We start from the raw sequence: 25875 nt of genomic DNA on the forward strand, positions 1-25875 counted from the left end.
GTTTCCTTTGAACGCGGTCCCTCCTACGCTGTTGACTCTTATGTCTGAATTTGGGAATACCAAGAAAATTCGCGATTTGGTGCGTGCTCAGGTTTTTGCCGGGGCCAGATTTACACTTGCCCTCGTCCTTGCACGCTATCCTTCGGCAAATCTCCTGAGTATTACCAACGTGGTCGGTGACTTGGAGACGCTGTACCCGAAGGTGGTGTTGCCCGCCAATATAATTGTCGACAAGCTTGAAAAGGACTCGAAGGTTCCTGAAGAAAGAGAAACTCTGCAAGAGTAGTTCAGGGTTAGGTCTTTATTGTAAATAGGTGATTTGGCTACTTCATCCAATCGTTTGGATTGCATAGTTGAAACTTTTTGTTCGGTAGATACATGTATATGCACTTTTACCGTGTTGATGCCGTTGGCAAATTTTGGAGGAGCAAATCTTAGTTGCCCGTTTTATACGTATATGTACTCGTTGGTCAGCAAATTATTTGAGTGATTAGCTCGTGTTGCAGGTCTTGCTAAACCCGTTGTATGTGCAACTTTGCTTTCAACCGATGTATGTTCTGACAGCAGCTCCCGAATATATCGGGAACATTAACTTTGCCGATGAGCCCGTTGTTCTTTGATATTTCCATAAGTGAAATATCGAACGTGGGTTGTATTATATGTATTTCCAAACTCTTGCTATTTTACGGCGCTCGTAGAGGCATCTATAGCAGAGGGAAAGGTTAGCACCCTTGTTTATTTTGCATCCTTTAGCACTCGTAGAGGCTTTTTTGGAGCACGATCTTTTGCCGCGTACTACGTTGCACCATTGCTCGCCAAGGGGCGTAGGCAAGGTTTACGATAATGCGGATTAGATGCTCCGAATTACTGCAATGCTTATCAAGGGATTAAAACTTAAGTTCTCATTAATAAATTAAGCACGGGACTAAAGGGCGAAAAAAGGAGGGCCCTGTTGAAGGTAAAGGAAAAAACTAAACGCTGTTCATCTACTTTAAGCAAGGAAATGGTCCTTCTTATCTTCCGGCTTGTCCACCACGTTAGCGGTTTTCGAAGCGTCGTCGATTTCACTAGGGGTCTCGACGGCGATTGCCAATGTCTTGCTTTCTCCTATGACTGCTACGCCATCGACTGCCGAAGCTTTCATCGCTGAAACTTCTGGGGCAAGGTCGGCTGGCTTCTGCTTCGTTTCCCTGACGTGTTTTTCATCCTTATTATCGCATGGCGATGGCTTGGAACGGAGATCGGTGACTTCCTGTTTGAACCCAAACTTTGCAGCAATCCTCTGAAAATCGCGGTCACAATTGTCTGAGTGTGAAAAACTTCCATAGATTGTGATGTTTGTCCCGTTGCTCCCAGGCATTTTCAGCTTGAGGTATGCATAGTGTGGTACAACCATGAACTTGGCATAAGCTGGTCTTCCGAGTATAGCGTGGTACTGTGATTCCCAGTTCACAACTTCAAACTCGATCTTCTCCTTCCTGAAGTTGTCGGGTTTGCCGAAGACGACGTTCAGGTAAACTTTGCCAAGAGAGTACGCCGGCGAAGTAGGGAGAATTCCATGGAAACAGTGTCGAATCCTCTAGCATTTTCATGGTGATCCCCATACTTTTGATTGTGTCGACGAATATCGGGTTTAGCCTCGCTTCCACCATCCATGAAAACTTTGCTCATTTTGAAGCCCCGATTTGTGCCTCGACTACTAGGGCAGCGTGTCCTGGTTTTGGTATGGTCATCGGGTGATCTGCTCGGCTGAACGTAATGTTCTGAGACGACCACTCGACATACTCAGGGATGTTTGCCATGATACTTTCTGCCAGATTGATTTCTCGGGTGAGCTTCTTCATTTCTCTTCTGGAGACACCCGTTCTGTGGATCATGCTAATCTGCCCACGTGGTGGTGGAAACGCCTCGTTGGGTTGATGAGGCTGCGCCTGCTGGACCTGGTGCTGCGGTGGGGGTGGTGGGGGCGGTGGTTGCTGCGGCTGCTGCTGCATGAGTTCCTGCATTTCAATGAACTGTCTACAATCTCTGAGCAGGTGGCTTGACTTTGTTTTGTTATCCTTGGAGTCGATGTACGAGTGCAGGTAGCAGGGAGCGTTTATCTGTTCGGCGTAGGGTAACTTGGGAGTCCTCTGTGGTCGTGGTTTGTAGTTACCACGGTTTCTAGAGTTGTTCCGATTGCCGTCCTGCCGATCGTCTCGTTTGTCGTCATACCGATCATCCTGCCGATCAGAGTATCCTTCGTCTACTAGGTTACTGTCGTCGTAACTCCGGTTTTTTCCTTTTCCTATGGCGATCCCTTCGTCCACCCGAGTCGGGCTTCGGCTGGTCGTCGTCTTTGTCGTCACTGCGCTGTCGTGGCTTCCGTACGTTATCCTCGCCATCAGCCCAGCTGTTGGCGATTTCCATTAACTTGGTTATGGTTTTCGGTTTTTTGCGCCCGAGTTCCTCTATGTAGCTTTCACGTCGGATGCCATAGCTGAAGGCGTCGATTGCTCTGTCGACAGAAACATCTTCAGCGGCGTTTAAGAGCTTGGTGAATCTCCCAATGTATGCGCATCGATTCCTTCTGCTTTTGCTGGCAATGCCGTAATTCCTCAATCCCGACGGGTCTTTTGTACGTTGCTTGGAAATTGGTGACGAAAGCGTCTACTAGGTCGTTCCATGATTTGATGGAACCCTTCGGCAGGACTCTTAACCAAGCTCGTGCTGAATCCTTCAGGTAAAGCTGCAAGCATTGCATTGCTGCTATCTGATTTCCTTTGTGCAGAATCACAGTCTGCAAATAGTCGTCTATCCAGGACCTCGGCTCCTGTTGTCCATCGTATTTGGCGGCGTCAGAAGGGGTAGGTTTGAACTTTCTGGGTGGCATTGCCTCGCGGATTTTGTAGCTTAAACAATCGGCCCCCCTTAGTTTGCTGTCGTTCTCCTGGCTTTCATCCGAAGAATCACTGTCATATTCCTCCCTAGCGGCGCGTCGTCGCCTTGCTTTGTCGATTCTGCTCTGGGTGATTTCGTCTCGAGCATCTCTCGCACGATGCTTTGAGCCCCTGGCCTGTAGCGTGGTCTTTTCCTTCCGCGGGACCAGGTTGTCTCCCAATATTGCGAGACTTTCTAGGGCACCTCGGTGAGCTTGGGCCATAGAACCTTCAGGGCGCTGATTGATGAGGTATGCTGCGAGATTGGAGGTTGCTCCTGCGACGGTTTTTGGTCGTGGCATGCCCGCGGTGTCCGTGGTCATAAAAGACTTGGTCAGATTCGACGTTATTTCTCTGGCGTCATCCTCCGAGAGTCTGGATAACCTTGATCGGTGCTTGCCTGCCCCTTGAGTGCTTCGGGAGGCGCTTCGTCGCGAGCCTCTCCGTCGTTCACTAGATTGGTCTGCAGCAGATAGGCGTCTCTCGGGGGTGGCTTGTTCTTTCGACAGGCGCTCCCGGTTTTTCTCCAATATAGAGCGATAAGCGTTGAGGGTTCCAACCGAGGTTCCTGCGGGGAGCGGTGTGTTGTTAAGCACGGCTGCTTTGGCTGCTGCCCACTCCTCCTCTGCGATGGTGTAATCACTATTATTGTTACTGGCACTGTTTGCAAAACTTGCTCGTCTGCTGGAGCGGGGGGTGTGATCTTCGTCTCCCCTGTTCCTTGTGTTTCCCGTGTTGTTGGCGACATAAACCTGGTGGTGTGCCGTTCTTCGGGTGGTGCCTTGGACGATGTTGTCGACACTGTCCTCTCCCGAGGAGTACCGGGCATTGCGGATGAACGGTGTGTCGCTTGATCCTAACCCGTGCACTGGTATCGCAGTTCAAGCGATGAGTACGAGGTCATCTCCGAAGATGTGGAATTGTCAGATCCAACTGACATGGGAGACGTCGAATGAGGAGTCGATGGCGCGGGTGAGTTCGTTGAGTTCGTCAGACCAGCCGAAAGGTCGATTGATGACGACATGCTCGGACCTATCGATCTGGAGGCGAGCGGTTCCAGCAGTCGAAGGACTCCTTCCGAGTTGACGTTGTAGTGGACGCTGCCGAACGTCATCTCCATGTTTCCTTGTAGATCAGAAAAGGTCGAGCGAGACGAGTCGTTGTGCGGGGTGAATTCATAGGAGCCGAATCGAATCGGGCTTCCCAGAATTGGCGATGATGGTGTCGATGAAGCTGCCGATGACATGACTGGATCTGCCGATGACCGATCTTGTGCCGACAGGGTTCCCACAGACGGCGCCAATTGTCGAGGGTACTCCTCGGCAATGCCCTCCGATTGGGGCTTAGGGTTGATGGAATCCTGCAAGCTGATACGAGACATTGGTTCACAGACAAGCGGGGAGAGCGATTTACCCAGGTTCGGGCCCTCGATGAGGTAAAACCCTTACGTCCTGCCTGTCTGATCTTGATTATGATAATAATGGGTTACAATGGGGTGCCGAAAGGTTCGGCTGAGATCTCGTCGAGAGGCTAAGTGTTGCGGCGACCTAGCTCTAGACTTCTGGTGGCTATGATTGCTAAGATTGATTGTGTCCCTCGGCAGCCCCTCTCCTGGCCTTTATATATGTGGCCAGGTCTCAAGAGGTCTAACCGAGTACGACTAGTTTTACAACAGTTCTAGCTCTAAACTTTCCTTGTTCGGCTCCTTCCTTGTCTTGCCCGCCAAGGAATCCTCTGCTGCAACATCCAAGTGGCCCATCTTGCCATCGAATACCTTCATGCGCCTCCAGTTAGATCGTATAGGGTAGGGCAATGTCGGTTACCCGAAGGGTAATGCCCACATCACCCGGTCTTCAAAATTTACATTTTGAAAAGTTATCCAACCAAACATGCATTGGAGCCGTTTGCTAATCTTGGATTGCAAGTGCCAATACATTGTAGACTCAACCAAAAAAATTACCATTGAAGCCCATTTCTGTATCTTGTCTGATTTGGTATTTGAGCCCATTCAATTCCTCTAGCTGAATCTCTACATCCAAGTAGAGCCTTAATTCCTTCATGGCCTTGATAAAATGATTGGGAGAACATGGAAATAGAATAGTAACATGTTTATTATAGCCTCTAGGGTGTATTTTCAATAGGTTTTGTGATATTAGCATCAAACATCCTTATAAGTTTGAACCAACTTATGTGTCATATCAGTATGTTTTTGACTTTTGTGTCCTTGACATCAAGTTTGTTCCTGTCCCAGTCTGGATCCCTTCCCCTATTCGGCTCTTGCTTAGGTTTATATGAAGAATGGTAATATAATATATAATATAGCAAGAACATGTTTCACTACTTCCATGTAATACATGAGAGGATTTCAAGTTTTCCTCTAGGCTCTAGCATAGCTCAACAAGGTTTTATGTAGTCATATTTTCTTATGTCAATAGTATGTTCTTTTTCTTTCTCCCTATGGACTTGGTATAGTTCACCTAATACTCTAGATAAATTTGTATTGTTTATGTCACCCGTTTCATCATCTTATTGGCAACACAAGGTTCAAGCACCAATGTTGACAACATGGTTCAGTAAACATGGTGGGAATGACAGGTTTTCGGTGGAAAAGGGACGAAAGAGATTGGTCGATGTTGTGTTTTTTTTTCTCATAACTAAATTTGTGAAAGAATGATTTATTTTACCAATTAAATCTAAGAAAAAATACACACCGAAACATGATCCTTATCGGCTGCGGTGCGGAAAGGATAACCATGTATATTGATTGCTTCCAAACTATCGCGGGAACAGATAAGTATCACTTTTAATTGCTATAAATGTGTGTGCACTAGAGACAAGAAACGCGTTAATTGCAACCAAAGTATTACACGATTTAGAGACTATCGGCTCCTATATAAAGATCGACACCGCACTCTCTCGACACTCAAGCCACAACTTAGAAACTCACACTCGAAGATGCCGAAGAGTCGAGCCACTAAACCTATTGATAGCGATGTTGAGCGCGCCGCAACCTTCAACATCTTGCACACAAAGCTTTTCAAGAAGGCGGCCGAATTCTCTACTCTCACTGGAGCAAGAATCGCCATCGTGCTAGAATCAGAAAACGGGCAGATGTTCACATTTGGCTCCCCATCTGCTGAATCAGTCGTCGATGATTTCCTCTCAGGTAATCCATGTACGGATTTCGATGGTGAGCAGAATGCCGGCATCATGCAGCTGCAGAGCAAAGTAGTAGAGTTGAAGAGGGATCTCCCGGGGGTGAAAGAGATGAAAAAGGCATCAAAAAAGGTGGGCAATGAGTTGGCACATGTCCAGGTGGCTCCACAGATGCCACCATCACACACTTCCCTGATGCGTTTAGGGTTCTCTACTCAAGGGGAAAGAGCCGGTGCTGACGGAGGATATGGACATGATGTTGGATCCCCTGGGTACTAACTTTGAATTGGAAGCCTGCCATCCAGTGTGTCTTTGTTGGTTGAATAATCTTAGTGAATCATGTATTTCTGCATTTGGTCTTCGATCATGAACCTTATCTCATGGGTGATGGGTTATCCTTGCCTCTGTGTCGATGTGTCCTCCTTATGGAATGAATAAATGAATAAAATTTGTGTCTGAATAAGGAAAGCAAAATTAGTTGGATACATATGAGCGCGTTCAACCACATGGCCAGCGCAGTTTTATCCTCCTTTATTGTAACATTTGAATGGTAAAAAATCGACCATGCAAAAAAATGAAGTAAATAACCAACTAGTTTTGACTTAATTCTGAAGAAACAACACTACCAAAATATTATGTTGTTTAACCCCTGTAATTTAGAGCCTGCTAATTGAACTCGAACGCAATCATCAGTACTTGGAACCGTGCTATCTAGTGTTGCCAAGATGAAAGAAGATGGATAAATAGTACAGATTTACCCTGAATTGGAAGAGATTGTACAAGAGCATCATATGTCTCGCTGACAGGACCTCTTATGTTTTTCCCTTGTGTGGCAGAGGGGTTTCGGGCACAGGTAGACAGTTAAGTTACCAGGATCAACAGGAACAAGGGCATCCCGGCTCCGACTGGTCTCTATACAAGGTGGAACTGCAGCCTAAGAAGCTGCGGCGTCACATCCATAGCTTGGCTTCAGATATACTTTTGGTTTACTAAGTTCTCTTTTTGGTAATGCAGCCACGCTTCTTTGCATCCATCAGGTCCTCAAGAGAACTGGCAGAGCCAGGAAAGAAACACCAGAAGTATCAGGTGACAACAAATTACAAATATGTCTATAGAATAGCAGTCAGATGGTACTCAAATATTGCAGTTGCTGCTCTGTGAGAGAACCATACACTATAACAAACCAGGTTATCTTTATTCAACCACCTCAAATCACTAAGCTATTACACAACCATGAATTTTGAGTCGCGACTCAAAAGTGAGTCGCCTGAGGCTGCGACTCATGTATAGTCGACGAAAAACGATGTATAGCCATCATAAGTCGCTGTATAGTCGCGCGTCGCTGTGATTTTTGGAAAACAACTCGGTGACTATACAACGACTATTCAGCGACTATACAGCGATTCAAAAACCATGTACACAACATACGGAACAAAGTGTGAATGAACATAAGAATGGCAGTATGGCACACACTCGGAACACAGTTTCAAGTGGTTGTTCTACAGTTATGTAACTGGTGTTAAAAGTGAATCATAGAATCTAGTTACAGCTTTTGCAAAAGGTGCACAAGAACACCATTCTGCAATTACATATTTACATTACTTCCTACAAGGTTTTGTACAGGGGTGAGCCAAAGTAACCCGAATCTTGTTACGGCCACATATTTACACTACAAGATTGGTAGAGCATTTATGATTCTATTGGGATATTTGAGATTCTAGAGCAACAGATAAGCTAAAGAATATTGAACTCAGAATGAAGGTATTTCCAGAATAGACTAATATGTTTCCCGGTTAGCCAGATTTTAGCGGCTTTGACATCTTACAGGAGCTCGCAAACTAGGGGTCAGTACTAGATTAGCACTGGCAGCTACAACCTGGGAGAAGTAAACAAAACCAACATTATTTCCAGACCTGAATAGATCATTTAAGCTGCAAATAAAAAGAACACCCTCGATCATTCCTCGAGGCTCTAGCAAGGATGACAGAACTGGTTGTTCAGTCACAAACGAAAACTTTTTTCTTACCAGCACCATGCATAACCAGTTTAGATCCATTAGTTCTGATAGCCAGTCATGAGTATATCATGGTCACATTTAAGCAGATGATCATACATCCAAGTGCAACATTCCATCTTTTGGATAGGCAAGCCATTCTGACAGAAATATCATGACAAAATTGGCATCCCAAACAAAAATGATGCAGGCATATAGATAGCATGCACATTTACTGTATAGTGTCAGGAACTCCAATATTTTTTCTTAAAAAAACCCTTCATGCGTTCAATCAATGGTGCTCGTGACAACAACCGGACAGAACAAATCGAAAAAAAAAATGAATCTATGGAGGAGCTATCAAGTTGAATATTACAGTACTAACGTTTCAATAAAAAGAAAACAAGCGCCCATTCGGATATAACAGAATAACCCAGAGGTATCATGTAGTTCAGCAACAATATATAGTCTAGTAAAAGAAAAAGATGCCGAAATGAGAGCGAAAACCAGAAAGAAGTATAGACAGTAGTATCTCATCCTGCTGGCTGGGTATTGAAGCCTCCCCTGATCCCAGCCCGATAGTAAGAGTAATTCCTGGAGTTCCTGCAGAAGGAGAAAATGTAGAGATAAGAATTAACCTACAATAAATAAAAACAGAAAACAAAATTTTTTAACTACGTGAAAATAAGAATTATGTGAAGCACGGTCCCGCACCTGATCCAGTGATGGCAAGCAGCAGTGCCGCATTGATTGGCTTAACGCCTGCTTGTCTTTCCATTTCCTCATTTTCCAGAGAAGAGATGCTTCGGTTTCAAGGTGGGGATGACACGGTCTGCCTTGTCAAGCTTCATGCACTAGCCAACCCAACCAAAAGTCCGAACTGATGGAAAGGGCTAGTACAATCCACTTATACGCTTCATAACACGGCTCTCCATGGCGTTCTTCACAGAGTCTCTTGATTTCTTGATGGCCTTCTTCTTTTGAGCACAGTCACCTGGTACGACCTCCTTGACCGGTCGTGATTGGAACCTTGACCTAAACCTTGTTCACAGTTTCTTTTGAGCAGAGTGCTGACCATCTACCTCCATACCACCACCTCTCACGCTTAAAGCCTCTTCACTGGCTGCGAAGTCGGTTCACAGCCACAGGATCAACGCCCAGGGATGAAAGTTGCCTGCCCATTCTCTTGGTTGTGCATTTCCTATCTTTGTGATGCTTCCTTGGAATAATAGGATGGCTCTCTGCAGTTCTCTTCATCCTATGCTTTTGGTTGAGCATTGCCTTCTTCGTACTCTTGCCCAATATTTCAAGCTGCTCTTCAGTTAATTCATCATGGCCACCGATCATGAAAGCATCTTTGGCAGCTTCCTCTTCAAGACAGAGCCCCTCCTCCCTTTCCAGTTCTTCACAACTTTTCAAGATATCTGGTTCCAGGAAATCAGCAACATTTTGTTCATGCAATATCTCAGGGAGAATGCCTTCCTTCCATTCATAATTGGCCAATATATAATGCTTCTTCAGACTGGCAGAATAGACACCAGCACCTCGATTTTCATTCTCAGGGTCCCTCTCAAAGTTTCTTCTTTTCCTTTGCAACAGCAACTGCTTGAGCCTCCAGGACAGCCTGAGGGATGAAAGTAGGCCTCCCTGTGATCTTCTTTGATTTCATCTTGATCTCCAGTTCTCCACCCTCTGCTCCACAAGCCTCTCACATGCAGCATTTTTAACAGCCATCACACCCCCATCTGTTAAAACGCTCATTGCCAACAGAACACCCTCGGCTTCTATGTCCGTTCAAAAAACAAAGCTCAGCTTCTACGTAAGCGTTGCTGCTGTTCGGGTACGCCACGGACTCGCCGACTTGCCCGACAATTTTCTTCTCTTCCAACAAATTGATGTCGGCAGGTTTGTAACAACAATCTGCAAGTTCCAAACTCCCTATAATACCAAAAAAGAAACGTGGGGAAAAATACCATGGTGCCTTTATATATTATTAGGCCCCGGTTACAGTGTTCGACTCAAACACCTAACCCTCTGCTAATGACAAGTCCAATGTTAACCTATTCGACACATATTACAACGTGTTGCTTAAAATTTACTAAGTGGTTTCATGGTGGATCCATACTCAGCCCTTTCACCATGCATATCATACATGTGTGGTACAAAATTATTAAGGATCACAATTTCAGATGGAATTTTATCCAAACAGGAGAAAGAGCCAAGGAAAAGAATATATATGTTCTTAAACGTGACATGAATAACAATTAACAAAATTCTATTATATAACAATTGATTATACACATGGTATAACAGGTTTGAGAGCCTGGAACTCAGCAAAACTATCAGCCTATTGCAACATGCAGAAGCAGGGAGTCCATATGTACCATGTACATGGCATCTGCACCAACTCAACCTGATTGAGAGCAGCTCATGAAGATTTCTCATTAGTGCCCGATAGATGGAACTTCTCGATCTGGCGCGTGATCTGTGAAATTGCATAGTGTGAGGCACTTGATGCAGCATAATACGATGTCACAGTGAGCTGAGCAAAAGTCGGGAGGGCATATGCTGCAAAAAAGAAGTAGTAGATCATCAGAAATTAGCAAATAAAGGTAATCCAAGTCCACAAAGCCAATCACTTGCATGAGATGGTGCCAATTTTCAGCACACCTCAAATGTTACATACGGCAATTATTTTACTGTGGCACAGCATAATGTCTCAAAAACTAAGTTCCACGATTAACCTACTTTGCAACCTAGCTAACATTTTCAGCACACCTCAAATCTTGAAGACTGGACAAGTAATTTAGTATAAAAAAAAAGACTAACATCTAATTCCAACAATTCGTAGTTGCTAAGAATAGAAACATTTTGGAGAAGCTTGGAATAAGACAAGATTTATAATAAACTCTAAGAGAAAGTTGTGAAAGAGCTGGCTCATCGACATGATTTCTTAGTACTGTAATCGTAAAAAAAACTCACAGAAAAAAAAGTGCAGTACAGCATGATACAAAATCACGCGAGAAAGAATTAAAAGAAAAATAGTTAGTATGTGGCTCATAGAAAAAAGGAACAAGTGGTAACTAATATATATGAATATAATACTACATTGAATTTTCTCCTTTTTTTCCCGCAAGCAGGAGAACATATGAAAGTGAAGCTTTACAGGTCAAAATAACTTTACGGAAATTCAATTTGGCTCTTGGGTGCATATGCTCTCTCCATCCAAAAACCATATCTCTAATTGTCAAAAATTTCTAAAAAAAAATTCGCACGTACATCTCAACAAACTATGTGCGTTCGTAAATTTTCTCGGAAAACCAGTTTTTTGTGTGGTTGACATAGAAAAGACAAAACATATCTCTCAGAAAAAATCTTACTTTTAGCACCGAATTTTGTCTTTTTTACACAGTCCAAACAACAAGTCGATTTTTCATGGAAAGACATTGTGCGCACGTAGCATGTGAACATGTACACGTGAATTTTTCGTTTGGAATTTTTTAAATTTCAAAATGTATCAAAAATGAATTTTAAAATAAAGGGAGCATATGCACCCAAGAGCCAAAATATCACCCCCATAACTTTAGTACTACGATGTGTAGATTTTCAGTTTTTTTGTACACAGAAAACATCTAAAATGAATGGGAGTGTAGGTACACCCAGGAGCATATGCACCCAAGAGCCAAAATATCACCCCCATAACTTTAGTACTACAATGTGTAGATTTTTCAGTTTTTTTTTGTACACAGAAAACATCTAAAATGAATGGGAGTGTAGGTACACCCACTCCTAAACCCTAATCCGCCAAAGTGCGGATGACCCCACTTTTTTGCTTGACATCAGGTCTAGTTAACTTAAGAAATTTTAAGCTGGTAAAACTGGGGAGAACAGGATACGGGTCATCTATAACTCTGCTCATTGTTAACTGTACATGATTAGGATGGCAGTAGAATTGGTAAGGTGCATATGATGCTTCAAGAACACTAAAATGGACCATTGCCGATTTCCACTGTACAGTCCCATCCTGATCAAATAATTCCTTTCTGTTACACCTAAAATCTCTATTTCTGCACCCTCTTGCATTCCTTTGCTGATAGTGGGTACACGGATATATAGGTATCTTCTATAAGAAATCTTAGAAGTATTGCAAAGACCTACCACCAAATAAAGAACTTGCACCAGAGAATAAGATCAAAGGAGGGACCTGCACACACAGAAAAACAATCTCCAATTTAATTGAACACAGGTAACAACAATTTAAACTTAACAGTTGCAGAAACTGCCAACAGTGCCAAACATTAAGCAGATCGATAAAAGTCTATTTTCAACTGCTTGAAAACACATGACAGAAAACGACTAGACACCGCATATCACTATCCCAATAGTCTAACAAATGGGAGCAAACCTGAACTTATGTTAAGTGCAGAAATCACATGTTTACGCGCTGAAATTCAACCTATTCCTTCAAAGGCCTTTTGAGATGGCTTTTCTTTGCTTTTTTGGCAAATAACATTTTTCCAGGATGCTATTACACTCAGAAGATACTCTTCTCTTAATCTTAAGTGTTACACACAGGTATGTTCAATACTTAATCATGCTTGAAGGAACTGGTTTAGCCAATTTTTTCCTTCAGTTTTCCTGATTTGTATAAGCTTCCCCACTACTACTATTTATGATTATTGCAGAAGATTCCAAACAGAACTTAATTGAATAGAGTTCGTTGTGTATTTTTATTTCTAAGAGAACTGGGGTCAATTTGCATCAAACTTTCACTCATCACTTGATAAACTAGCGCCAGATAACCTTATCACTATATACATCTTCTAGCTTTAAAATTACAAAACTGTATAAACCTAACGATCAATATGAGTAAATTGAATAGCAAGAATACTTGCATATGATACTAGGATTACATGAAGCAAAAAACAAGACTTACCCCAACAAGTAAATGCAGCCACTTTGGCCCCTTCACATGCTTCTGGACAAACGGGATCCCTGTCCCAAAGCCACAAGGCTCAGTTTCTTATTATCCAGACCGCCTGGCTAACAACAAAACATAGGTAGAAAACCTATAATTGACAAAACTCAGAACACAACGAACCTGTATTAAACCCGTGGACGGCACTGAGCATCGCGCCGGCACCCGCACCAGTCTACAGCAATAGGACAGGCAGCAAAAAAAATAAAAAATAAGCACACAAATTATCGACAAAATATTTCCCATCATACTGAAGGCAGCACAGATCTTGGGCAGGCAGCCGGAAAACTAAGCAGCATGGGGGAAAATAGCGTTACCACAGAGGTGGCATCGTGCAGGACAGAGGTGACGGCCCAGTCGCCCTCTCCCTGCATAGCCGAACAAGAAAAGAGCACAAACACCCGGTCAGAGCAAACATCGTGATAGACGAAGGATGAAGAACTGGGAGAGGCTGAAGGGGATTGAAGAGTACGTACAGAGTTGGTGGTAGGGTTGAGAAGGGAGAGACACCGAGGGCAGCGGGCAGAGCCAAGGCCAGGGTTGATCGTGGGGTCACGGTGGAGGTGGGCGCCGCTTCAGAGCTTCTCTTCATACACCTCCCGTGTCCCCATGATCTCCGGCGGCTGCGTTGGGGGAAGACGTGGACTGTGACAAAACATCAGGAAGTGTGTATCTCCAATTACGTTGTGTTTATCTGTTTAAAGTCTTACCTCCCAGCTTGGATAGATCATGCGTCCATTCAAAACATCTATGTGTCTAGTCTGTGCACTTAAACATAAGTTCAGGTTCGTTCCCATCTGCTATACTATTGGGATGGTGATCATGCGTCCATCAGGAAGGGTGTATCATGGAGATGTTTTTTCTGTGTGTTCAGGTCCCTCTTTTGATCTTATCCAGTGGTCTAGTGCAGTACAAATCAACTTACATGCTTAATAATATTGAGCAGTACTAATGGACATGGCGTGTCATCAATGTACAAATGAAGTTCTTCAATATATTAGAAAACAATTTCTGAATTAATAGGATGCAGCGCACCTCATCTCCTCTTCCTGGCACAACGCTGACATAATAAACAGACAAGGCGACCTCTTCATTTTCTAAACCTTTCAAATAATGGCCATATAGTGATTGAGACACGGGGTGGGTGCAAAATTGCTGATCAAATATTATATAATACGGCTAGTCAAAATTTCCCTTTAAATATTTCTGAATCATTGTATAACCATGAGATTTCCATCATGTTCGGTGCACTACACTTGAGTGTGATGATTAACAATGCTATACACATGGCAAAGCAATTTGCAATAAAGGGTTGTCTAGAAAAACAAACGCGGTAATCTTTCTCTGTCAGTAAAAATCTCAGCCATGTAGAGAAACACTAATGGGTGATTAGCATCAACCGAAAAAGATGCCGACAAACATGGCACCTGAAGGTGACTTTCAGTTAAAGATTCATCACTCATCAGTGTACATGGGGGCGGACGTACGTTGCTGGGCAGCGGAGGAAAGGAAGGATGCTTGATCTCTCCCGCGGCTGCCGAAGCGCGAAATCTAGACGCAGGGGATCTTTTCTTGCCGCCGCTGCAGGTTCTTCGCTGATGCACCAACAAGGTGGTTCATCAGGGAAGAACGGAAGAGGCCACCGTACCTGCAAACCCTAGCTCGTAGAGGATCCGGGGAGAGGAAGGACGGTGGACGGAGTCGCCGCCGCAGGGAATTCCTCCGGTGGCTGCGTCGCGGGGGAGGAGGTGGAGGTCGAAGAGGAGAGACCGCGGGCTTTTCTTCTTGGGCCTCTTGTCGTAGATGGGCCTTGATCGCGGGCTTTTCTTCTTGGGCCTGTTATAGTTGGGCTTCATATTCATGTGGGTGGTTGCTTAAAAAAAGGAGAGCAGAGCCGCAAACGTTTCCCGACCCGTTTCTCTCCCCATTCCCGCCGCCGCACAGCCTCGCTAGGGTTTCCCCGCCGCCGCTGCACCCCTAGCAGCACCCGCCATGGCTCCACCGGGCAGCTCCGTCGACCCCAAGTCGGCAAAAAAGGGCAAGAAATCAAACTCCAAAAAAGGGCAAGTAATAACTATGACTTCGTTGAAACTATTTATTTTTTTTGTTTTTAAACATCATAATTCATGTCAACGCGAAAAATGCGTCGGATCGCTGGAGGCACCCCAGGCGCAAACGGACGCGCGGATAAAAACGGTCTTTCTCGCGTCCGTCACGCGACGTAAACAGACGCTCGCGGACACCGATTTGCGTCGCGCCGCTGAAGATGCCCTAAGTATTACAAAACTTAAATAAAAAAAGCAAATAAAGTGAACAATATATTTTGTATTTTTGAAATAATAATTGCAGAAAATAAAAGTGCAAGTAAATCAATTTTAAAGGTGTTTCTTATGGTTTAAAGTGGCTCGGGGTTCGTGGCTTCGCTAGATCTCCCTCTTATAAACATGGTGGTGTAAATATACCACTTAATAACAAGCAGCAAGTGATAGCAGGTAATACTATATAATTGATAAGCATTCATATGGGCATCATCTCCTATCATATCTAGCACATCACACTAATACTCGATCGAAACTCTAGAAGGGTCTTCTTGTGCTTCTCACCCGTGAACCGGCGTTTTGGGAGACACTTGGTTTTTAGATGATGTGCATTGGTGTGAGGTTAGGGCACATGTCCATGTTCTTGGTCACCCATTTCATGAGTCTTAGGTTTAGCGAGTTGTCGCTAGGAAGGTCGCATCGAGTTGATTTTTGCATTTCCCTTATAAGGTTTTGCAAGGAATCTAATAAAAAAAAAGTAGCGTGGATCCTGTTTTGCTCCCATATAAAAAAAAAACTGTGTAAGACCATGAGACCTAGTCACTGATGTACAAAGTTGATACTCCCTGCGGTCTTGTCGCAGATTTGGATATACTTGCATGTATCAACATAAAAATACATGTCCAGTTACATGCGTATCCAGTCAATTTTATAATAAGTATTTAGGATCGGAGGGGGTATAATGATCAGCTGTGCGATCATAAAACTATTTCATTTTAAATATTTGTTAGGAAAGATTTAAATTTGCTTTTAGATAGTTGCACCGAGTCATGATGCTTAGCTAGTAGTATGTGTAAGACCTAAACACCGGTGTATAGAGTTGTTTCTTCATTACTTGTCATAGATGTGTATATGCTTGCATGTATCTACATAACAAATCGTGTCTATTTACATATGTATCTAGACAAATTTATGACAAATAATTTGAATCGGAGGAAGTATAATTATCAGATGTAAGATTTGTAAACTATTTCATATTTGTTAGAAAAAATAGATGTATGTTAGCTAATTTATGACAAGTAATTTGGATCGGATGCAAGTATAGACAAATCTACGACAAGTAATTTGGACCGAATGGAGTATATTAATTAGTTATCTAACCCAATGCCGCCGGCCCGCCGGTGGGAGGTGACGGCAATGGGAGACTCGCGACGAGAGGAGATCTCGGGAGGGTAAGGAGCGGCCCGTGACACTAGGGAAGTAGGAGGCCGCTGGCGTGAAGCACGAGAGACCGCCGACACCTAGATCGGAATACGCGACGCTGCAAGCGCGAGAGTCCGCCCGAGCTGATTTGGGACAATGGAGTGGATGGTTGCAGTTAAATAACTGCAAGGGTGGATATAAAAAACGATTTTAATTGGACTTCCGTCACTTAATAGGGGAGTAACATACCTCATACCCCATTCGGTCTCTTTCAGTTGACTCAGATTTAGTAGTACACTAGTAAAATGCCCGTGCGTTGCCACGGGTAACGATATATGTAAAGAAACAAAAATATGATAAAAAAATAATAATGTTGTTTGTAACATTCCATGCCTTCCTAGGGCATAACAAAATTTATTTATTTAATAATGAAATATGAGTTCTGCGAGATTAGATTTTCCTACTTTCTACGCTGTGTTGCCATCTTATATACCCTGCAAGCTCCATACTATCTCTCCCGCCATCTTCACCTCCCATTGTCCCTACCCTCTGGTTTAGCCGACACTGCTCTGAGATCGTGTGCTGCGATTTTGTCCAAATCTAAAGAATCCCTGCACAACGTTTCATCAATGATATACAACAATGTCACAACATTCATCAATGGAAACAAGGAATCGTAGTGACATCAATTGGCTTCACCTGCCCGCTTTGCATACAGCCCTGCGTTGCACCCTTATAATCATAAAACATCATGACAAATTGCTCAAGGTTGTAGTCTTGTAGAAAAGATTTTATTGCAAGGGTTGATAACTTTTAACTATCCACTAAATATAACACCACAATTCAATACCAAAACAATGAAGGAACACTTTACCTATAACACACATATGACTACAAATATTTAGCCAACTACTATGAGTATAATACAAAAAGAGAATATAAATTGCTAACCACTTCTTGTAGGAAGCACATTCGATCAGATTGTCTTTGTTGTTCTATGTAAGTCAATATGTGAATCCGTGAAATTATATGATTACTATATTTATTTCCGTGGATGCATCATGCACGCAGCGTCCATGTTTATACCCGTGTTGGCTGATGTTTTTCTAGATCTGAGTCAGGCCTATGAACTTTTACATTGAGTTAGAACTGCACTCTTCACATGGTTAACACAGCACTCTCACTTTTCACTTGGTTAACAGAGCACTCCGCAAGCTCTGAACTTGCTGAATTTGGTGGGTTGAGTTAGAAGTGCGCATTCTACAGTTAACAGATCGCTGTGGGAATTCAGATAATCAGATCCTCACACCTTGGGATTCTGACACATCCAACTCAAACAACAGCACAAAAACGAATGCTCAGATGAAAGTTTAGAGTACTTGACCTGGGCTCTAAGAATTATGTAACAGGGAAGGGGTGCAAAACAACTCCATTTTATATGATAGGGGCTCATGATCGATTGTTGATTGATCATATGCACGCAAGCTTAAATCTAGGCTAGGTCTTGTTTTTATCTGATCATATGTTTTTGGGATACTGGATGTTGATGCACTCTTTTTTTAAGCATGGATGTTGATGCACTATTGATCAAGATAGGGGCCTTGGAGTTCTCAGCCTTTACATACCAACATATACACCATTTAAAATGTGGCTTAAGCCATTGGTCCATATGCTCATAGGCCCCAGCCGCAAATGACCAGCTGGCTTGACTGGTCGATATAGCTAATACAATCACTTGTAGTGGGGCTAATACAATCACATAAAAGAAAATTTGAGACGGGAGATGAGGGAGTGAGCACTATATATTGACATCACTTTGATGCCTCTACATCCTTGGAAACATCAACTCTGATCCTGAGTTTGTGAATCAACTGGTAATGTTTGAGATTCTCAGCTACACTTCAATTCTTGCATCTCAAACTCAACTTAGTGAATACGCCTTCACCCCTAAGAGGTTACAGTAAGAATGGTGCTCTATACTCTCTATGTATTCTCAGTCATTCAATACTCCTACATACTTCCTCCGGTCTCTTTTAATTGACTCGGATTTAGTACAACTGGTTAGCGCTTTCAAGTAAGTGCAAAATTCATCAAGCAAAGTGGTGAGGCTTACCAAGCAACATAAATATATTAATTTCAGTGAGAGATAAGCAACTATACATGAATAAATTGGCATAAGTTGTAGCAGAACAGCATAAGAGCACTATCATTTCATTTTTCTCATCCACCTAGAAATCCTCATCACCTTTCAGCAACCCGTCAACGGCACAGGCCAAATTGTAATTTGTGGGTACTTACCTGATGATCAATCCTGACACGACCAACTCAGCGAACAGTGCTATGGATCACATCATCAAATGGTTCAGTGGGCTCTTTCATCGGCAGCCTTGCTAGATTCTACATCCTCAAAAAGGATACTGAAGTAACGTTGCACTTGAACAAAGTTGCAAATTTCGGCTGCAAGAAAACATGGTCTTATACTGAACTTTACTGAAGAACTTGATGTTTTTTCAGTTAACCTTAATGTGGCGCAATATCGTGACCATGCTCATTGCTCTAGTAGCAAAGTGAGAAGGGAATAATGAACCGAGAACCTGGTGCAATTCATAGTTCACGTACCTCCTGTTTATCGGTGGTCCACGGAAGACCTTGCACGGGCGGGTTGCGCAGTCTCTCCTCTAGCAGCATGCTCCTCATCCTCTCCCCAAAATTTCCTTCCTCTTTCCTTTTTTCTGAGCAGCAGAACATAGAGGTACAGTTTCTTCAGTTACCAGCCATACACAACTTCTCAACCCACTCTCCGAACATACACAAGCAGGATGAACAATTTTTTTCTTTTGTTGTTCTTGTGGATACCTGAGGTCCGTAGATTGAAAGGATGTTGCCTCGTTACCTTCCTGCTCCAGCTACTCTCTGACCCAATGCTCTGCGCCAAGAACATGAACAAAAAGAATTACCCCAAAAAACATCTCTGATAATAATTCTGAATTTCGCCAAATTTGACTATTCTGAATGGCAGCTTATCTTACATCTCCTAAGCTGACGCTCGTCTCGCGCATTGCTGCTGCCACTGTTGGAGTGGGGGAAGTTGGCGACGGTGTAGGACCGAAGTCGACGACGACAACGCGAGGGAGGGGTAAGACGCCATGTCCATCTCATCGGCCTTCCGCGGCCACTACTAATCTTCAGCACTACTAATCTTCAGTACTATACGATTTTCAGATATTTTGTCAATACAAAATAAATAAATGCAGCCACGCACCATTATCAGCTTCTTTAGAGGTGCCATTGTATACTCGTTGCCCCATGTGGTTGTTCCGTATAAGGGATGCACTCATGTGAAAATGACACGAGGCCGGCCAGCCGCGGGAGTTGAAGAAGACAGAGATGAGGCCGCCCTGCCCTTAGGCCACCTCGCGCACATGTAGACGCCAGCCCGCCCTTAGCCGCCGCCACGCCTTCGTCTCCCTGCTCCCCTCCTTTACTTCCGGCCTCAACACAGGTTGGCACTTGCCAGATTTGGCGAGGTTGAGGAAGCAAAGAGGTGGAGACTGCCTTTCAGTCTGTCTGCAGAGGAAGGAAGACGGTGCCTGGGTGAAGAGACGAAGTCCAACCTCTTCCCTACCGACAACTTCGCGAACGGGACGCTGGTGTTTACCAGAGAGGTGCCCTTAGGCCAGGGGGTACAACGTCAAGAGGAATGGCAGGACAGGGGGTTCCCATCGTCCCGCCGGAGGAGGTAGGCGGCTCCGCCAACCAGAGATCGACCGAGTGGCGGCGGGGATAACCTAGACAACCCTGATCAATCCCCAAAAAGACTTAAATGCAGAGAATGTACATGATATAAATTGTCCAATTTTCCTTAGTACTTACAATTGGTCCATTTTCAAGAAGATGTTCTTTGGTAAATTTACAGGCCTGCTTCACTGCTTTGAAAATACATCCCATCAACTTGCATCAAAGACATTAAGCGCAGTGATTTCAATTAGAAAGAACGACTTGCATATATCTATAAAAATAACCAGCACATGAACCTGCAGGAAACATGGTAAAACCATATAGCTCTGTGTATGAACTGTGTAAAGGCTGAAAGAAATGTGCAAATGCTGAATCGCAAGCAGCACTACTATATCTCACTACTTTAGCATATATTCAGTTATCAACAACAGAATATTTCAGAGTTGTAGCAGAAGTACTGAGCATATACTCAGTTATCGACAATAGAAGTTGGTTCCATAAAGGCTCACAGTTTAGCGACTAAGAATTCGTGAATGTCGAAGGTCTTTAGGGGGTGTTTGGTGTGGCTTTTTTTGGCTTTTGGCTTTGGCAAAAGCCACCAAAAGCACCTAAATAGGTGCTTTTTTGGCTTTTGGATTTTGGAAGCCAAAAGAATAGGATCTTTGTTTTTGGCTTCCAAAATCCAAAAGCCAAAAAAGCACCTATTTAGGTGCTTTTGGTGGCTTTTGCCAAAGCCAAAAGCCAAAAAAAGCCACACCAAACACCCCCTTAGTGAAGTATGAGAGCAAACAACCCATGTCTGGCACTTGTACTGGTAGTTATCATTTAGCATCTCACTCTGTTCAAATAGTCATTGTTGATGCACCTAGACAACTGGGGTTTAATTAAACAATGCTAGGTTTGTAGCTACAGGTTTGCCAACTAACATTATTTTGCTGCAACATGTAGTACTGAACAACAAATAATAATTCAGATAGATGAAATATTTTGCTGCAATGCTTGTAATGCATTTCCCTTGTGTATATAGGCCTGATGACTCTAAAAAATCTTTATTTCAATGGTTGGCTGGGCTTTACTACCTTTACTGTCTTTATGAGCGCCAACCATAAAAGCCACACTGTAAAATTTATTAGCAAGCACTGCAGAACCTTTTTTACATCGGAAAAAGAAAATGAATTTCTTCAAGCTGTGCAGCAACCGGTCAAGTAACCGACACTGGAGGAGATCACAACTCCAACTGCTTACTTGTATTCATGCTCTTTCTCTTGTAGATGCGTGCAATCCCAAAATTACCAATGTTGTGCTATTTTCTTCGTCCTGTAGTAAAAGGGGATCAATCATTTAAATCGTATCCACACAACAACCCCATGCCCCCAAATTAAATCCTACTAATTAACTCACCTGATCTCCACGGTTCTTTCTTATCATGATCTCCTCTCACTGTAATTGACGATGACGAAGTGGTCTCTCTTAGGATCCTACCAACAACCGACAGCAATTTGACATCAATATGCAGGTTTACCTATGATGCTGCACAATGTGTAGTATGTTATCTGGAGGAACAACTTATCCAGTTCAGTTGTACATATAAAACCAAAATTTGGAATACAAGTAAGCAGTTAAAACTCACCAGATCTAGCACAACCTCAGTGATTACAGCCCAGAAACCTGCTTTGACTCGACTGCCACTGCAAGCTCACCTGCAATCCACTTCTTCTCGACGGGTGCCGACGCAAGGATAGAGGCAAACTTGTGCAGATCCCTCTCCTCCAGCATCGCCTTGGCCGCCTTCTTCCCAGCCAAAGCCACCATGACGTGATCCATGGCTTGAAAAGTATTTCACTGACCTTACGAGGCCTGGAAAAACAAGAAGTGCACCACTCTAAACAGACAATGTGTGCGCAAACAACATTTCAGTGTAACCAAAGAATAACCTAGCAAGCATATATAGGTACCACCCTAAATCAAGCATATTGGAGGCTAAATGGTTTCTCTCCTATAAGCCATATTAAGATTCATTTAAAGGAGCCCAATAACTGCACAAAAGAGACAGTGGTGTTCACAATCTTTCAATTTAGAATTTGTAGTGCTTGAATAACTACAACAGCCCGAGCATGAAGCATCAAACCGTGCTCCTAGAAGTTATTAAATTTCAGTAGACCCACGAAAAATAATAAGTAGGACTCAAGTTCATCAACAAGTGCAGTGGTAGGCTGTGTGGTGTACTGGTGTAACTCTACTCGATTTCATGAGCAGGACTCCAAATATGAACCAATTTCGTATTCACAGCTGCATTCGGATTTGGTAGTTTTACATCTCCATATGCATACAAGCTAGATGCAAAATTCTAAGTTGTACTACCAAAGTTGAGAATATTATCTTTAGCATTAGCAAAAAGTCTGAGTTGTACAACAAATCCTTGATGAACAGGTTGATCCACATTCAATTGGCGACAACAGAACCAAAAGTCACAATAGGCCAACACTCCTGACATTTTGGATGAGCCATCGAAGGTGTTGATTCTGAATTGGATAGTGAAAGGTACACTTATGTGCACTTGCACTTTTACCTGCATAGTAGTAAAACCATTAGGAGGTTCTGAACAGTAAATGTTTCATGACAGAGAATAAGAATGATAGCATCCCCCGTTTACCACCTACCTATAATATTATTGCAACTCCATCATTTGACAATCACCTCTAAAAATCTCAAGTGTTGTCTAGCTCCCTGTCTCACACTTAGGATGCATCAGGGCCAGACCGTGTGAGACCCTGCAGCATCCATCAGACAGCCAACTATTACAACCCTTAAAGCAACAATTAGCAATCAATTCATATGAGATCTCATCGATCAGAAATATATGGCTTTTTTACCTTGGTCGAGGAGAAGGTCCAGATCCAGCTTCGGGTGACGACGGAGGCAGTGAGACTCGGTGGCGACGGAAGGGAGACCAGATGGCGCGGGGTCAGTGCGTACTGCGTTATCGTCGTCGCCCTGGAGGGCTTCATGGGAAGTGGCGTTGAAGCCCTGGAGAAGGTGGTGATGGGGCGCGACAAGACGGGGATACTGGTCCTTGAGCGCATGGTCGCCCTCGTCGTCTCTCCGCGCAGGAGGAGGCGAGCCTGAAGTCGAGCCTCGCCTTGCCATCCTGCGCATCTCCGGTGGACTGGGAGACATATCAGGGCCGCCTCCCATCCAATGTCCAGTGCGGGTCGAACCCTCCTTGCCAGTTCCGAAGCCCGCGACCGCCGGAGCAGGGGTGGAGACGGAGGGAGGCTGTCGCTGCTCGATTCCAGTGGACTGGGAGACGTGTGGGGTTCTCGGGCAGGGGCGGCGGCGGAGATAGGGATCGTGGAGAAGAATGACGGCCGAACCAATAGTAGTGGGTTTCGTTGGGCTTTGGCCCATGTGCGCTCTCGCGCGACGAAGCTACACGGCTGGACGACCAAAATTTTGACGTACCAAGAGGTGGGGAGAATAGGGAATAGGTTCGTTCTTTTTAAGTAGTGTACATACTAAATCCGAGTCAATTAAAAGAGGCAGGAGGGCAATTATGGTTGTGTCAAACTACTATGAGTTCAATTTTTTTCCGGATAGAAGCTAATAACACCACCGAGTATAACAGCTGCACCGAGTCATGGCGCTTTTTAAATATTTGTTAGAAAATATAGTTGTACCTTTAGTTGGCTAACCCAAATGCGGATGGAAAAAAAATAGCTGAAATAGCAAAAAAGTTGTTAGCAGTCGGTAGAGATGGGCGCTTGCTCCGAACACAAATGACCTACGGTAACGGGCCCGGGGGCGGGCCTAGCAAGTCGCGTTGAGGGAGTAGTGGTGGGCCTGCCCCGATCACAAATGACCTACGGTTACGGGCCCCCGGGGGCGGGCCCGGCAAGCTGGTCACCCTCATACTCAACTCCTTTCTCGTCATCCCGAACTGCTGCCCCCTTCCATCTGGGTTAAGAGCCCACGCTACCGGGCTCGGCTTGTTGCTCGTACCGATAGAGAAAGCCTTTTATGTAGCGTGTTAGCGACATAGTTGCCCGGTGTGGGACTAAACACGAAAAAAGGCGCGTCCGCACGCGTACGTTCAGCTCCACCATCGCTTCGCGCGATAGCCCTGGGCCGGAAGGCGCGCTTCGGTCAAGTCAGCCCACGTCGCAAAAATGAAGAACTTCAGGTACCGAGCATCCAGCGGGCCTGGCCCATTTAGAAGTCTGTCCCGAGAGCTTTCCTGTAAGCTGTGCACGATTATGATTCCACTCGCACTAGTTTTTTCTCAAAAGTAAACTAAGCACTAGGTATCCAAATTTACCTTTTCCTTTCTTTTGCGAATCTGTAGCCCAACAATGAATCCACTTCGGTTGCAAAAACGAGCCAATATCCATGAAATGTTCACACACATAAAAACGAATATTCACACAGCTTTTTAGTTGGAAACTCTAGCCTCTTGATCCCTTTGGACGAGTGGCGGAGCTAGAGCAATGACGATCAGGGTGCACAGTGGTGCCCCAGCTGCCAAAACAACTGTTTTAGGGGTGTCACACATGGTGAAAAGTAGCTAGTTTACAAAGATTTTATTGTTTACCCGGTATCCAGTGCATCCCCAAGCATACACTTTGCTCCGCCACGCGAGGCAAGCTGCGGAGTAGCCACCAATGCCCACACATAAAACCACTCACCAGCCTCCCTACCTATTCGCCTCGGAGAAGGTCGTGGTGCAACCATCGAGCGAAGCCCATGCAGCAACGACGGCGGCAATGCCTTCTCTCTCACGCGGAAGCACGGTTTTCGACAGAGGTTCGATGGCAAGATACTGCATGGACCGACATGCAAAGCGTGCCATGACATCGGCGAGGAGAGGCGCAACCTACTCGTGGTGGAGGTGCCCCTTCTTCCATGTACGCGACACTGCAAGCCCGCTTGGCGCATGCGAGCGTGTGCGGGCCTGCGGATCAAGGTTGTGGTGGCGAGGCAAACGCGGTGGCGCCTACACCAGCTGGTTGCTGGCACCATGGCGGTGCCGACAATTGGCTAGGTGGCGACGGGCTAGATCCCCACCATCCAACAACATTTGATGGTGGTATCGATGGGACAACATATTTTCTCTTACTCCGGTGACGTTGCGGCTTGGTTGTGAGGCAAGGCTGTTAGTTCCATCCGAGTGAGTTACGGTGGACCTCGGTGTCTCTCACCATCCAACCCCATTCGATGGTGGTCTATCGGATGTTATTGGCGATGGAAACGCTTGAGGGCTTCGTCTTCCTCCTTAGGCATCATCGTGGCCTTGTGCTTCCCCACCACGAGCACCAAGGGAAACTCTATATCCGGCGATGATGCACCCCGGTGTCGCTACCTTCTTGAATGTGTTTGCTTGGGTTTTCCGTGAAGTACCTGGAAAAGGCGGATCGAGCCGGAGTTTGCTGCTGCCAAAAAGCATGGGCCTCCGAGGCACAATGTACACCATGGTCGAATTTTCTTTGGCGGTGTCTTCGTCCGGTTTGGTCGAGTCTTGTCATTTACTCGCCGACTCTTCTAGGCGTTTATGGCTATGTTTTGCGTTGATTCATGCCATATCAGAGGCAGGGTTGTTCTACAGAGGTCGGCGCGACGCGGTCTTGGAGACATGCG

The 25875-nt window shown here is 44.5% G+C and overlaps 1 long non-coding RNA gene and 2 pseudogenes across 4 annotated transcripts; all 3 read right to left on the reverse strand.

Moving 5' to 3' along the window:
• Positions 1-8822: 8822 nt before the first annotated feature.
• Positions 8823-10221, reverse strand: LOC124689671 (annotated as a pseudogene).
• Positions 10222-10488: 267 nt separating this feature from the next.
• Positions 10489-13656, reverse strand: LOC124686361 (annotated as a pseudogene).
• A 6530-nt stretch (positions 13657-20186) lies between these two features.
• On the reverse strand, positions 20187-23588 carry LOC124691703. 4 transcript variants are annotated; one of them, XR_006999109.1, is made up of 7 exons: positions 23118-23588; positions 22905-23015; positions 21875-22813; positions 21646-21774; positions 21490-21561; positions 20380-20457; positions 20187-20294 (listed from the first exon to the last, which is right to left on the reverse strand). It is a non-coding gene; the product is annotated as an uncharacterized LOC124691703 (long non-coding RNA). The 4 variants fall into 4 exon arrangements; XR_006999107.1 differs by having other exon boundaries at positions 20380-20540; XR_006999108.1 differs by having other exon boundaries at positions 20203-20304; positions 20380-20540.
• Positions 23589-25875: the final 2287 nt, after the last annotated feature.

The sequence above is a fragment of the Lolium rigidum genome, chromosome 2 (genome assembly GCF_022539505.1).
Source record: "Lolium rigidum isolate FL_2022 chromosome 2, APGP_CSIRO_Lrig_0.1, whole genome shotgun sequence".
In the NCBI taxonomy this organism is placed as follows: Eukaryota; Viridiplantae; Streptophyta; class Magnoliopsida; order Poales; family Poaceae; genus Lolium; species Lolium rigidum.